This window comes from Balaenoptera physalus (genome assembly GCF_965194825.1).
Source record: "Balaenoptera physalus genome assembly, chromosome: 10".
Classification (NCBI taxonomy): Eukaryota; Metazoa; Chordata; class Mammalia; order Artiodactyla; family Balaenopteridae; genus Balaenoptera; species Balaenoptera physalus.
In genome coordinates, this window is record NC_138889.1 from 99,762,477 (window position 1) to 99,778,842 (window position 16,366).

At 39.8% G+C, this 16,366-nt stretch overlaps 1 protein-coding gene across 14 annotated transcripts in view; it reads left to right on the forward strand.

Moving 5' to 3' along the window:
• ATG13 (autophagy related 13) overlaps positions 1-16,366 on the forward strand; it is a 50,068-nt gene that overhangs the window by 1,931 nt on the left and 31,771 nt on the right. The window lies entirely within an intron of this gene.

Consider the following 16,366-nt stretch of genomic DNA (forward strand, 5'->3'; position numbering starts at 1 on the left):
AAGAATCCTAAGACATTAACATTGAGCTTCCAAAGACATGAGCCCTACTACATGAGTGAGTTTTCAAAGATAATTTTGACTAATCAGAAAGTGCAACCACTATAGAACTTATTGCTGTCACTTGATAAGGTTCATTACCAAAGCTTTGCAATTACATTTTGTTCCATTGGGAGTGGAAGTTATTTATTTTGGAATTTTTATCTGGAGGGAACTTATTTAATCTTAGTAATGCTTGGAAATCCCTAGAACTTTTACTTTTTAAACACTTTTTACATTATTATAGAAGAGATGAAAATGACATTCATAACACTATGTTTGGAGCACTGCATTCCTCACTCTATGACCCTTTATTATTCAACTTAAGTTTTTTTGTTTTTATTTATTTTTAAAAAGTATTTATTTATGGGACTTCCCTGGTGACGCAGTGGTTAAGAATTCGCCTGCCAATGCAGGGGACATGGGTTTGATCCCTGGTCTGGGAAGATCCCACATGCCGCGGAGCAACTAAGCCCATGAGTCACAACTAGTGAGCCTGTGCTCTAGAGCCCATGAGCCACAACTACTGAGCCTGCATGCTGCAACTACTGAAGCCCACGTACTTAGAGCCCGTGCTCCACAACAAGAGAAGCCACTGCAATGAGAAGCCCGTGCACTGCAACGAAGAGTAGCTCCCGCTCACCACAACAAGAGATAGACCACATGCAGCAACGAAGACCCAACACAGCCAAAAATAAATTTTAAAAATTAAAAAAAAAATTATTTATTTGGCTGCGCTGGGTATTAGCTGCAGCACATAGAATCTTCATTGCCTCCTGCAGGATCTTCGTTGCAGCACCCTGGATCTTTAGTTGTGGCATGCAGGCTCTTAGTTGCACCATGCACGATCTAGTTCCCTGGCCAGGGATCAAACCCAGGCCCCCTGCATTGGGAGCGAGGAGTCTTAACCACTGGACCACCAGGGAAGTCCCTGGTTTTATTTCTTAATGGAAGAAAAGTATAGAAACTCACTGAGTAAGAAATGCAGGCTATTCAGCTAATATTTGAACTACTATATTGCTTAAAATTTTTTTGGCTTTGTATGTTGACTTTAGAGTCTTAAAATGTGTATACTTTACTAAAAGCTTATTCTTGGAAAAAGCTTACCTAAACTTTATGTGTGGATAATTTAGAAGTAATTTCCAACTTGGGGTGTTGAGTTGAGTAAAATGAATTAACATAGGGCCTCATTTTTTCATGCATGGATTTAATAGAAGAGAGGGTGCACGGGGTTACTGGTCCTTGCCTCCTCTTTGTCAAATTGTGGAGAGCAGTAAAAACTGCAGGTAGTCCCTGACAGCATAAAGGCAGTGTATGCAAAGGGAGAATGCAGAGGAGGCTAACTAGTTCTCTATGACCAAGGGGAAAAAGAAACTTTTCTTGGGAATTCCTCAAAGTCCAGTGGTTAAGACTCCACGCTTCCACCGCAGAGGGTCACGGGTTTGATCCCTGGTCAGGGAACTATGATCCCGCATGCCGAGTGGTGCACAGCCCCAAAAAAAAAAAAAGACAACAACTTGAAGTTTGGGTTTTAAATCTTAAAACGATTTAAAATCCTTAAAGGGATGTAAAATTAGTTTTGAATCTTTAAAAAGATTTTAAATCCCTTAAGAGGATGTAAAATTAATTTTAAATAATTGTTTTTAACTGGAGAGTAAATGTGAGCCAGTTTGTTAGAGAAAGCCTCTAGGGCTTCCCTGGTGGTGCAGTGGTTGAAAATCCGCCTGCCAATGCAGGGGACACGGGTTCGAGCCCTGGTCTGGGAAGATCCCACATGCTGCGGAGTAACTGGGCCCGTGAGCCACAACTACTGAGCCTGCGCGCCTGGAGCCTGTGCTCGGCAACAAGAGAGGCCGCGATAGTGAGAGGCCCACACACCGCGATGAAGAGTGGCCCCCGCTCGGTCGCCGCAACTAGAGAAAGCCCTCGCACAGAAACGAAGATCCAACACAGCCAAAAATAAATAAATAAATAAATAAATTTAAAATTACCTTTCTAAAAAAAAAAAAAAAAGAAAGCCTCTAAATGCCAGTATAGGTGGCACAAGAAATTTGGTTTTGCCCTGGTGGTGTCCCCCATATGCCCTTGGTTACAAGAGAAGGGAGAAGATTGTGAATCACCACTACATAGAAAAACAACTCAATTAACATGCACAGTCTGTCAATAGTATCTTAGTAAAAATAAAGGTAAATAAAGAATGTATAGAAGTGATAACCCAGTATTCTTATTTTGGAAAATACTGTTTTCACTCTTGACTTTTGATTCATACAAATATGAAAGAAATAGAGTTAAAAATCATATTATTCTTTCCAGGCCTTCCAGGGTGGTTTGTCCCCACCCTCACATTCGTCCTGTATTGCCCAGAGCTATTATGTCATTAGTAGAGATTATGTAGAGACATACTTGTGGAGGTTTAAATGCCCTGTTTTAAATATAAGCTTAAGGGTGTTTTTATGCTTTAATCTGTTTCTGTTGGAATTTTCAAGAAATCAGATATTGGCCTTATGTATTCTGTAGACTGGTTTTTAAATTGTTCCGTAGTTAATCAAACACAGCTTTTGTCTTTTATCTTTATTCCCACTTCCCATTTTCTTTTGGTTTATTTTACTTTCTGGTTTCTTAAATTGAATACTTATTTGAGTTTTTTTTTTTAATTATAAAGGCTATAAATTTTCCTCTGAATTCTTCTTTTGCTGTGTCTCATTTGTTGTCAAATATTCTTCATTTTGTTAATTTCTAGATCATTTGTAACTGGTTTTTATTTCAATGTTTATTATAAAAAGCTTCCTAGTGTATACACGGTTAACTTTTTATCATATGTTTCTAGTTTATTGGATTATGGGCAATAACATCTTGGAAAAAAATTTTTTAAATGGTCAAGAACATGATCAGTTTATGGTGTCCCTTGAACGTAAGAGAATAATGTGAAAGGTGGAGTTAGATAACTAAGAGCTTTATTGAGGATCTCATATGTGGCAAGTACTCTTTACAGGAACTATCTGATTTCATCCTCACCACAACCCTATGAGAAAGGAATCTGAAGTACAAAAAGATTGAGTGACTCGCACTATATGCCACCATATATATATATATCTATGAATGGCTTTTTTTTTTATATGGATTACTTTATGACTTAGTTACTTTAAATATTTTTTTTTTAATTTTATTAATTTATTTATTTTTGGCTGTGTTGGGTCTTCGTTTCTGTGCGAGGGCTTTCTCTAGTTGTGGCAAGTGGGGGCCACTCTTCATCGCGGTGCGCGGGCCTCTCACTATCGTGGCCTCTCTTGTTGCGGAGCACAGTCTCCAGACGCGCAGGCTCAGTAGTTGTGGCTCACGGGCCTAGTTGCTCCGCGGCATGTGGGATCTTCCCAGACCAGGGCTCGAACCCGTGTCCCCTGCATTAGCAGGCAGACTCTCAACCACTGCGCCACCAGGGAAGCCCTGAATGGCTTGTTTTTATTATTCAGATCCTCAAAAATTTTTTATATCTATTTGATATATCAAAGAGGTATATTGAATCTTAAGGTATAGTTTTGGTTTTATCAAGCTCTCCTAGTATCTCTAGGAATTTTTGCTTTATGTATTTTATTGCTATATTGCTTACAGGTAAAGGTTTATGGCTGTCATTTTCAGAGGTTATTTTATCGTTACTGAATGTCCCTTTTAATCTCATTTCATCACTTCTGGTCTGGAATTGTCATAAATATTGACACTTCTGCTTTCTTTTTCTTTTAATGTATTTATTTTATTTATTTTATTTTTGGCTGCGTTGGGTCTTCATTGCGCGCGGGCTTTCTCTAGTTGCTGCGAGCGGGGGCTACTCTTCGTTGCGGTGCGCGGGCTTCTCATTGCGGTGGCTTCTCTTGTTGCGGAGCACAGGCGCTAGGCACGCAGGCTTCAGCAGTTGTGGCACGTGGGCTTCAGTATTTGTGGCTCGTGGGCTCTAGAGCGCAGGTTCAGCAGTTGTGGCGCATGGGCTTAGCTGCTCCGCGGCATGCGGGATCTTCCCGGACCAGGGCTCGAACCCGTGTCCCCTGCATTGGCAGGTGGATTCTTAACCACTGCTCCACCAGGGAAGGCCCTGCTTTATTTTTCTTTTCTTTCTTTTTTCTTCCTTCCCCCCCACCCCAAGTGAGTGTATCTCTGCTTGCTTCATTATTTTCAGACTTTCTTTGTAACTCTTTTGGTAGAAGACTATTTCAGTTGTTTAAACTTTTCCATTCTGTTTCTCATTTGTCTACAAAGAACTTTCTAAATGGAAAAAAAGATCTTTATGATTTACTAATTCTGATGCCTAGAAAGTGAGGAAATTACAGTTTTGTTCCCTTTACCCTTGAACTTGTACCTAACTGGGTTTTTTTTGGGGGGGGGGTTGTTTTATGGCTGCACCACCCAACTTTCGGGATCTCAGTTCCTGATCAGGGATTGAACTCGTGCCCCCTGCAGTGGAATCGCAGAGTCCTAACCACTGGACCGCCGGGAACTCCCTTAACTGTTTTTTCTTATTAACTGCTCCTGATTTGCCACACTGAGCTTTTAAGCCTGAATCCAGAACATTTTAAAACTGTTAAAAATTGGAAAGCATAATTATTTTTTCAGTAATTGATGTTAATTAACTTTTCCCAGTTTTAGGGGCTGGAGATATTATCTGGGGTCATTTTTGTATAATCTCTTGCCAAATTATTCAGTTGTTTCCTTGAAATTATTTGCTCTTTCCTTCCTTTATTGACTGCCTCACCTTAGTCCAGTGCTATTACCAACTCTCATCTGGATTACTGAAATGGCTTCCTAGCTGATCTTCCTGCCTCTGGTCCCTTTATTTCATCTCCCCTTCTCTATATTCAGATTAATGTCCCTAAAGTTTTACCTATAGAAGAATCTGCATTGACTCCCTACTATAATCTACTGTTAGTCTCTTTTGGTCACTTTTATGTCTCCCTACTAATCTGCCTGGATCATACTTACCTACTTTTTATACATTTTTGTTCTCTGTCCAAATTCTCAATTTTGTGCTTCATTTAATTGAACATATTAAGCATAGTAATTTTAAGGTCTGTGTCTGATAACTGTTAATGTGTTTCTAATATCTTTTGGATTTTGATCATTTGTGTTTGTCTCCTTGAGTGCCTGGTTTACTTTAACATGTGCCAGAAATTGTATTTGAAAAGTTACAGAGATAATTTATGCTTTAGGACAACATTATTTTCTTCCAGGGAGAAATTAACGTGTGTTTCTGGCAGAGGCTGAGGGAAGAACTTATTCTCTACACTGTTGAAGCTGAGTGATGTGTAAAATTTTTCATAATAAAAACTTTTTAAAATTAGCTTGAAGTCATACAAATGACAACTACATTTGTTTTCTGAGAGAAGAACTATCCATTGTTTTTGTAAATTAAAAAAAAACCTTAAAGGATACAGCAATAGCCTATTTATCTGGGTTATATATTATGGATTAAAAGGGAAAGGAGTAACAAGGAAATACTTGGAGAAAAAAGAAAAAAAGAAAGACCCATTCATAATGTCTGTCATCTCTGTACTCATTATATACCCTAATCTTAAAATTAAGCGATTACCAAATGTAAAATGTCATGGCTGCCTTGGAAAACAGTTTGGCAGTTCCTCAAAAAAATTAAATGTTGAATCACCATATGATCCAGCAATTTCATTTGTAGGTATATACCCAAGAGAATCATATGTTAACACAAAAACTTGCCCATGAGTGTTCTCAGGAATATTATTCACAGTAGCCAAAAAGTGGAGACAACTTAGATGTCCATCACTTGATGAGTCAGTTAACAAAATGTAGTCTACCAATTCAGTGGAATATTATTCAGCCATAAAAAGGAATGAAGTACTGACACATGCTAAAATACAGAGTGAACCTTGAAAACATGCTAAGTGAAGGAAGCAAGTCACAAAAACGTGACATAGGATTTCCTTTATGTGAAACTTCCAGAATAAGCAAGTCCATAGCAACAAAGCATACTAGTAGTTGCCAAGGACAGGGAGAAGGGGAAGGGGAGTGATGGATAACAGATGTGGGATTTCTTTTCAATGTGATAAAAATGTGATGGTTGCACATCCTTGTGAATATACTAAAAAGCACTGAATTGTACACTTTAAAGATTTATTTTTTTATTGATTGATTGATTGATGGATTGATTGCTATGTTGGGTCTTGGTTTCTGTGCTAGGGCTTTCTCTAGTTGCGGCAAGCGGGGGCCACTCTTCATCGCGGTGCGCGGGCCTCTCACTATCGTGGCCTCTCCTGCTGCGGAGCACAGGCTCCAGATGCGCAGGCTCAGTAATTGTGGCTCACGGGCCCAGTTGCTCCGCGGCATGTGGGATCCTCCCAGACCAGGGCGCGAACCCGTGTCCCCTGCATTAGCAGGCAGATTCTCAACCGCTGCGCCACCAGGGAAGCCCTGAATTGTACACTTTAAAATGGTAAAATTTTTTTTTCAATTTTTATTTATTTATTTATTTATTTTTGGCTGCGTTGGGTCTTCGTTGCTGCACGCAGGCTTTCTCTAGTTGCGGCGAGCAGGGGCTACTCTTCGTTGTGGTGCGCGGGCTTCTCATTGCGGTGGCTTCCTGTTGCAGAGCACAGGCTATAGGCATGTGGGCTTCAGTAGTTGTGGCACGCGGGCTCAGTAGTTGTGGCTCGCAGGCTCTAGAGCGCAGGCTCAGTAGTTGTGGCGCACAGGCTTAGTTGCTCCGCGGCATGTGGGATCTTCCCGGACCAGGGCCTGAACCCACGTCCCCTGCACTGGCAGGCAGATTCTTAACCACTGCACCACCAGGGAAGCCCTAAAATGGTAAATTTTATGGTATGTGAATTATAACTCAGTTTATTAAGAAAAACTAAAGTGATTCGTTAAAAAATTTTAACCTACTGCCTTAACATTCTAAGTCAACGTGTTTAACAAGTTCATAAATAAGCGTATTTCTTCTTAGCTTGCCCAATCTCCTATCTCAGATGTGTAGTCTCTCACATTGTCTTGTTCTTTTGAGTTCTTGGTGTTTTATTTCCATGTGCAATCTGCAAATTTTTAAATTCTGAGTTCATCTAGCTAAAAGTTGGAAGGAAGGGTTATGAATGGCCTGGCAGTAGGCTGTTGATGATCCAAGTCTGTGAAAGCTTCTCTCAAGGCTCCTTCTGGCTTCCTTCTGCCTGTTTCTAAGAGTTTCAGTGGTTTTGGACAAGTTTTTAGGTTAATTTCTTGGCTTTTTGTTTCCTTACCATCCATGTAGGTAGTGTAATTTTGGATCTTATATCTGTGTACCTTACTGATGTATGCTTTTGAAGTTTTGAGAGTAACTTCCCCACCTCCCAACCTTGCCATGATAGATGGCAAAGCTCTTCATTGCTTCTCTAGGATTCTTCTGGCCTCTGATCAAGGAGCACTTGGCTCTGGGGTTTTCTGCAGGGGAGGTTTCTACCTGCCCATAAGCTTGAGGTGTGATTCCCCCACACCCCACTCTTGTTCTCATGTGTTCGTTATAAGAATCTGACCTTGCTCCCCATAAACCTCAGCTCCCTGGCATCAATTTTCCCTTATATCTATGGCTTTAACTTACCTTTTTTTCTGGAACCTGGGATCTTTCAATCTTTCTGGTTTAGCTGTGTATCAAAACCTTTTTATTGTCATATCTTATTTGCATTTTTGTGTACCTGTAGTGGGCAGGGGTGGGGTGTTACTAATCACATTAGTTCAGTCCACATTGTTGTTGGATGTCCTCCGAGATTTGAAACTCGTGTCTGACATGGTGCAGTGCATTGAACTCCTTGTCTCCTTCACTCTCAAGGCAAGGATGTCCTGTGATGGGATCTTGGAAGTATAGCTAGAGCAGTCATTCAGATGTTTCAAAAATTGTATTTGAAATAGGTCTACAAGGAGATAGAAAACTTTTATGCTGGGTGAAAATTAGTTAAGATCTTTACCCTGCTATAGACCATTTGATGAGAATGGATTTTGTTTGTTAGATTTTTTTTTTATCACTTTTGTTATTTATTTATTTATTCATTTATTTATGGCTGTATTGGGTCTTCGTTTCTGTGCGAGGGCTTTCTCTAGTTGCGGCAAGCGGGGGCCACTCCTCATCGCGGTGCGCGGGCCTCTCACTACCGCGGCCTCTCCCGTTGCGGAGCACAGGCTCCAGACTCGCAGGCTCAGTAATTGTGGCTCACGGGCCTAGTTGCTCCGCGGCATGTGGGATCTTCCCAGACCAGGGCTCGAACCCGTGTCCCCTGCACTAGCAGGCAGACTCTCAACCACTGCGCCACCAGGGAAGCCCTGTTAGATTATTTTTGAAAAATGTAAGACATACAGAAAAATTGTAAGAATATTACAGTGAACTTTCATATACTCTTCACCTACATTCATACATTGTTCTCTCTTGACCACATTGCTTTACTTCTCTCTGTATGTATCACATACTGTATAATAGAACAACGCACGATTTCTTACTTTTTTCTTTTTTTCTTTTTCCCCTGGACTCTTGAGAAAAGTTACTTGTATCTCTTAAGACAAGAACATTGAACAAAGTGTAATTGTATCAAATTCAGGAAATTTAATATTGATGCAATACTGGTTATGTAGTATACAGTCAGTATTCAAATGTTGCCAAATTGTTTCAATGCCCTCCTTTATAGCAACTTTAAAAAAAAAAAAAAGTCCTGGGTTAAGCATTGCATTTAGTTGTCATACTCCTATTGCCTTTACTCTAAAACAGTTCTTCAGACTTTTTCTCTCATAAGATTGACTTTTTTGAAGAGTACAATCCCATTATTATGTAAAATGCCCTGTCTTTCAATATAAGCTCATCTGATTGCTTCCTCATGGTTAGATTTGGGTTATACTTTTTTTTTTTTTTTGGCTGCGTTGGGTCTTCGTTGCTGCGCGCGGGCTTTTTCTAGTTGCGGTGAGCGGGGGCTACTCTTCGTTGCAGTGTGCGGGCTTCTCATTGTGGTGGCTTCTTTTGTTGCGGAGCACGGGCTCTAGGTGCATGGACTTCAGTAGTTGCGGCACGTGGGCTCAGTAGTTGTGGCTCACGGGTTCTAGAGCGCAGGCTTAGTAGTTGCGGCGCATGGGCTTTGTTGCTCCGTGCCATGTGGGATCTTCCCGGACCAAGGTTCAAACCCATGTCCCCTGCACTGGCAGGTGGATTCTTAACCACTGCGCCACCAGGGAAGCCCCTATACAGTTTTAATAGAAAAGCTACATAAGTGATATGTCCTTCTCCCTACATCACATCAAGAGGATGTAATGTCAGTTTTTCAGTTGTTGATATGTTTCTTTGATTACTTTAAGATTGTGTTCATCTGACTTCTCTTTGTAATTAATAAGTCAATAAGCAGGAAGACTGCGTGAAAATTTGTTGACAAAAGGTATATTTACAGTGGTTTTATCATCTACTGGTGATTTGCTTGAACCAGTTATTCCTGTGATGATTGCAAAATTGTGATTTTTTAAATTTTTTTTTTGGCTGCGCCACACGGCTTGTGGGATCTTAGTTCCCTGACCAGGGATTGAACCCAGGCCACGGCAGTGAAAGCTCCGAGTCCTAACCACTGGACTGCCAGGGAACTCCCAAAATGGTGATTTTCCTAAATCTTTATTTATTATACATTTACTAAGTGGCAATTTACTGTGAATAAGTATTCTTTCCCCCCCACTTATTGTACAACTGCCTTTGAAACCAGTGTTGGAGAAAATGTGAAAATTCTAATGTGAAAATTCTTGCTGTAGAATAATGACTATGGCAAGAAAAGATTATCTCTGCTCTTCCACTGTTAGTTGAAGAAGCAAATGTAAAATTGTCAGTTTTAATTTCAGTGTTTCCCAAACTTTTACATATTGCATGACAAACATGAGTTTAAAAACACTTTATGTGTATAAAGTGTTATTTAAACACTTATCAGTCTTGAAAATAATGCTGTGCTGAGCATTTGTCAGCAAGTTTGTTTTTTTAATTGCAGGCAAAATGTCCTGTTATCTCTGTAATAGTTTTGAGGTTACTGTTTTGTAGAGTATGTGTGAATAGAAGTAGGCATTAAACAAATATGAAAGCAATATTGTTAATATGCCAGGAACTGTTACTCAAAACAACTGAATTTGCTTAATAACATTCATCCTTAAGATAAATCAAGGAAGCTTTAACATCCTTAAGATAAATCAAGGAAGCTTTAACTCTTTAGATTAGTTCCGTGTATAAATTTGCTTTTCAAAAAAACTAAGGTTGTCTAAGAGAACTAGAAGACAAGCTACAGACTGGGAGAAAATATTTGCAAAAGATATATCTTTTTTAAAAAATTATTTATTTATTTATTTGGTCTTAGTTGCGGCACGCGCGATCTTCGTTGCAGTGTGCGGGATCTTTAGCTGTGGCATGTGAGATCTAGTTCCCTGACCAGGGATCGAACCCAGGCTCCCTGCATTGGGAGTGCCTAGTCTTAGCCACTGGACCACTAGGGAAGTCCCAAAAGGGGTATCTTTTAAGATAATGAGTTGCCATCTCACAGCTATTAGAATGGCCAAAATCCAAAAACACTGACAACACCAAATGCTGGAGAGATCATGGAGCATCGGGAATTCTCACTCATTGCTGGTGGGAATGCAAACTTTCAGCCACTTTGGAAGACAGTTTGATGATTTCTTGTAAAATAAACATACTCTTACCGTATGATCCAACAGTTGCATTCCTGTAACTCACCCAAAGGAGTTGAAAACTTGTTTTCAGCAGGAGATTGGAGGCTCCTCTGGAGAAATTAAGTGTCTTTGGAGGGAAAAACCTCTATATACTGACACTTGAGGTTTCTTTCCATTGAAAAAAGGGTGAGGCTGCTCCCAGCTTGTTCCTGATGACCCTCTTAGAGCCCTACCAGTTTACCAGACTCACTCATATACCCTGAGTTTCTGTCTTTTCAGTGCCTCATGCTCAAATGTGAATGGGACAGCCAAGGATCACCAGTTACTTGATGAAAGCCTCCATTGTGGCTGCCAGTATTTTTCAAGCTTAGTGAGGAAGGGAGCTCAAGAGGTGGGAGAGGGAGTGTCTCATAAAGACTTTGATAACCAAAGTTCACCATGTTTTTGATTCACTGTTTCCAAAAAGTTAATGTCCAGTCCTTTTTATTTTTCTTATTTATTTTAGTGTTTTTTTACTTTTTTAAATTGAGGTATAATTTACAATATTATATTAGTTTCAGGTATGATTCAAATTTTTTATAGATTATACTTCATTTATATTTATCCTAAAATATTGGCTACTGGGCTTCCCTAGCGGTCCAGTGGTTAAGACTCCATGCTCCCAATGCAGGGGGCATGGGTTCAATCCCTGGTTGGGGAATAAAGATCCCACATGCCGCATGGCACAGCCAAAAACATAAATTAAATAAATGTGAAATATTGGCTACATATCCTTGTAGGTGATTGATTGGTTGATTGATTGTTAGTCAACAACCTTTAGTAGCTTATTTATTTTATACATAGTAGTTTATATCTCTTAATCCCCTACCTCTATCTTGCCCCTCCCCGCTTCCCTCTCCCCACTGGTAACCACTAATTTTTTCTCTCTATCTATGAGTCTGTTTCTGTTTTGTTATATTCATTCATTTGTTTTTTTTTAAGATTCCACATATAAGTGATAATATACAGTATTTGACTTTCTCTGATTTATTTCACTAAGTGTAATACACTCCAAGTCCATCATGTTGTTGCAAATGGCAAATTTTCATTCTCTTTTATGCCTGAGTAGTATTCCATTTTGTGTGTGTGTGTGTGTATACACACACACACCATGCTAGTGGTAGAGGGAGGATTCCAAAATGGTGATTGCACCAGTGTCCATGTGGTAGAACAAGCTCCCAAAAATGACTGCCACAAGCATCTATGTCCCCGGGGTGAACTCCAGTTGCCTTCTGCCTCTCCAGGAGACTCTTCAAGATCAGCAGGTAGTTACTCTTCAAGATCAGCAGGTAGTTCTGACTCAGGCTCCTTTGAAATTACTACTTCTGCCTTAAAGGTCCCGGCACATGTGAGAGTTTGTGTGCCCTTTAAGAGACTCCATTCTATTTCCCACAGCCCTCTGGTGCTCCCAGATGTAAGCCCCACAGGCCTTCAAAGCCAAACATTCTGGGGGCTTGTCTTCCTGGCATAGGACCCCCAGGCTGGGTAGTCCAATGTGGGACTCAGACCCCTTGCTCCTTGAGGAGAATCTCTGCAATGGTAATTATTCTTATGTTTGTGGGTTCCTCAACAGGGGGCATGGGTCGTGACTGTACTGGGACTCCCTACTCTTACCCATCTTGTTGTGGTTCCTTCTATTTATCTTTATTTGTAGAAGATCTTTTCTGGTAGGTTAGGGTTAGGGTCAGGGTCTTTTTCCTCAGTAGTTGTTCTGTACATAATTGTAAGTTTTGTGAGAGGAGGTGAGATCAGGGTCTTCCTACTCCACCATTTAGGGACCTCCCAATGTCCAGCCTTCTAATGTTAGGAAGGAAGGGCAGTTCTGGTCTGAGTGGGGTCATGGTGTGGGTGTAGGGCTTAGAGTGGGGTCTAACTGCTTCTTCTGTGGACTTTCAAATAATCTTCCTGTTTTCAGCCCCATCTGCCACCCTACTTTAGTAGCTACCTGGTGACTAATTCCTTAGACTTTCTTAGGTTCTTTGGTTCAGAAGAGCTTTCTTTGTTTAGGGTTTCTCCCGCTGCTGGCTTGGATATCAGCTGTGCTCTGCTTAGTCAGTTATCTATTTCTTCTACTTTCTACCTTCCCGAACTTTGATTTTGTTGTCTCTCGTCTGTGTGTATGCTTTTTAAGTCCCCCACCCTTTTTTTAGGAGTGAGCAGAAATAAACATTGAACCTTTATCCTTAACCAGTCTGTTCACTTTTTTCCCCCAATATTTTGTTGACATCTTTCATTGTTATTTCTTCTTCTGGGTTTATTTATAGCTTTTATATTTCTGTGCTTTTAATTGAGGATTGGGAAAGTAGTTGAGATAAATGGTTTTTGTCTGCCTAAGAAGAACTCATATTTTTAAAATTTAAAATTAGCATTTCAGTATGAAAGTAAGTAAAAGATCTAAAAAACCTGTCTATCCAGATAACTATACTTTTCCCTTACCTGATTGTATCATTTGCACTTGAGCAGTGTTGTAGAATCTTCTGTCTAGTATTTAGGTGTTGGTGATTATCTACATCTATTACATAATAATGGGAAACTTTATTTATTTAGTAATGGCATATTTTTTTCTTTTTGGGTGTGTGTTAAAATACAAGCAACAGAATTTACCATCTTAACCATTTTTCAGTGTGCAGTTCAGCAGCATTAAATACATTCACATTGTTGTGCAGCCTTCACTACCGTCTGTCCCCATAACTTTTCATCTTGTAAAACTGAAACTCTACCTATTAAACAGCAACTCCCCATTCTCTCTTCCCCCCAGCTCCTGGCAACCACCATTATACTTTCTGTCTCTACGATTTTGACTACTCTAAGTACCTCATATAAGTGGATTTGTCTTTTTGTGACTAGTTCTTTTCACTTTAGCATAATGTCCTCAAAGTTCATCCATGTTGTAGCATGTGTCAGAATTTCCTTCCTTTTTAAGGCGGAATAATATTTCATTGCATGTATATACCACGTTTTGCTTATCCATTCTATTTTCAGATAATTGTTTAAAAACATTTTAGTATGGCAGAAGCCTGCACATGTTCTAAACACTGTGGGAACCTGACAGAATTATTTGTTGTTATGAACTTCTGTTAATGAAAATGATGTGTAGAGAATGTTGCTAAATTGAAATTGCTAATCAAGGTCCAGTAAATAGTTTTTGTTATTTGTTAAATGTCTTAAGCCTTGAAGAAAGGCCTTAATTAAGTGAGGTATTTCTCAGACAAGAAAAGCTACAAGTGGCAAGTCTGGGGAAATAGATGCTGATGAAACTTGAAGGGACAGCAATATTAAGAGCATTATGATTCATAAATATATTTTTGGCCTAATTATGCCATTTTAGAGGTGACCCCTGGTAAATTTAATCAAGTATATGTGGGTGGGAACCACATAGAACTTTTTGTAAATGTCCAAAATCATACATAGTAATTGGTTTATGTCCCTAAGGCAAAAAAATTTAATAAAGGAGGTAATAAGTAGCGCTGATGAGCTTGCTTATTCAACATATTAACAGGAAAGGGACATGAAATTTGAATGCTTGTGAAACCTTGCACCTCAGATTGGCACTCGAACCCAGCCAAAACCCATGGTCTTCCAACTGAGATCACACACATGGTTTCAGGACTTAATGAAGCTCAGGTTCTTGATGTCTCATAGCAGAAAGAATTCAGTGAGAGACAAAGTGATAAGTAAGAAGTGGATTTATTTAGAGAGAAATGCACTCCACAGAGTGTGGGCTATCTCAGAAGGTGAGAAAGGCACCAGGGTATGGGATTGTCAGTTTTTATAGGAGTGGATAATTTCATAGGCTAATGAGTGGGAGGATTATTCCAGCTATTTTAGGAAGGGGTGGGGATTTCCAGGAATTGGGCCACCGCCCACTTTTTGATCCTTATGGTCCGTCTTGAAACTGTCATGGCGCCTGTGGGTGTGTCATTTAGCTTGCTGATGTGAGCGTGTACTGAGGCTCAAGGTCTAGTGGAAGTCGACTTGTCCGCCATCTTGGACCCATTTGGTTCTAATCAGTTTACGTCATGTCCTCAGGCTATGTCATTCTTTCAAAGGTTGTGCCCTGCCTCCTTCCCTCCTGTTTCACTTGCAGAAGAGTTTGCTATGTAATTGAGAGACTAGAATGCTAAGAGATAAAGTGGCCCTGACTTAAACTAAGTGGTAACCTAAAAGCCCTACTTTGGCTTAGTCTTCTAGCAGCTGATATATTTTCTTAAAACCTGTTCCATCAAGGGTCTTTGGCAGTTATAACATGTTGGTGACAGTGACTGATATGGGCAGTGGTCTGTAAAGTCTAAAGGAAAGAAAGTCACATACATGCATTGTCAGCCAAGAAGGCCCTCTCTAGACTCTTGGTGGCAGAATTCCAACGTGCTTGTTCCTGAGGTAGAGAAAGATATTATGAAGCTAATAGTGGGTTGATACGATTTTAGGTTCCCAAAATGGCCTCCTTGTAGGAAAGGCAACATGTTGATCACTTGATGCTTCTTTCTATCGACTTGGCAGTTTTATTTCTCAATTAATAAATTGGATTTATGGTATGTAAACTGTCTCTTGTAACTGAAGTCCCCCAAACCTTGACTGAACTAATAAAATTAGTTTCCTGAGCATGTGCATTCAAGGACTAGATCCTTGTCCAGGATCATCATTTATTTGCTAGTTTCAATGACCAAGATCTTTCCTGAAAGTACCAGCAAGCCTCTGATTACCTTTGCAAAATCACTTTACCTATTTTCCCCCGCTGACTTTGTATGTGGACTCTTGAAGGTCAGACTGAGGAGTCTGCCCAAAGTTCTGGCACATAGGAGCAATATGATGACATAATGCTTTATTAGACTAGCCTTTCAGTGGTTTACCTGAGGTTTACAGTATAATCTGGAAGGAGGTGTTGGGGAAGAAACTTTTCCTATAACCTCTTGGATTCAGCCAATGGGGGTGTGCAAATTAAACCAACAAAAGATAGATTAGCAAGAGAAAAGACAGTTTATTAATGCCTGCAAAGTGTATACCACAGGAGTGCTCAGTGATGAATAGCTCAAGGAGGTGGTAAAAATTTGGGACTTATATGCCTAACTCAGTAGGAGAAAGAGAGGGGAAAAAGGTTTTGTGGGAAGAAAAATTAGTTTCTTTAGGAAAGAAGAATGGGTGTTTAGGAGAACAAATGGGAAATAAGAAAGTTTGTGATAACATTTGCTTGTGTGGGTGCAAATGGTCTTTCCGTCTTCTTCATGACTATGAAACTCCCCCAGATAGGGGATTTATATTAGGTTTATATTAGGTCTCTCTCCTGGGAGTAGAAGCCAACCTGAAATGGGAATTTATGGCAGTCCTCATTCCTTAGAAGTTTCCGCTTTTAGTCAGATAAGGGAAGCTCTGAGAACATTTCTTTTCTACATCTGTTGAATCTCAAATGTCTTCAGCTTAAAATAATCTTTATGCCAAAGTGGCATATTTTAGGATGGCATAGCCTATCCTCTTCAAAGGTAAAGTAACTAACCAAGAGAGTCTCTTCCAGATAAGAAATGAGACTTGGATTAAGGTGGTTATCTATGGAAATGAAAATGCCGCTAATATAAAGGATTTTGTGTAAGCGTAAGTTTGAAGGATTCAGTAATTGGCTAGTGTAGTAAAGGGCAGAAAAAAA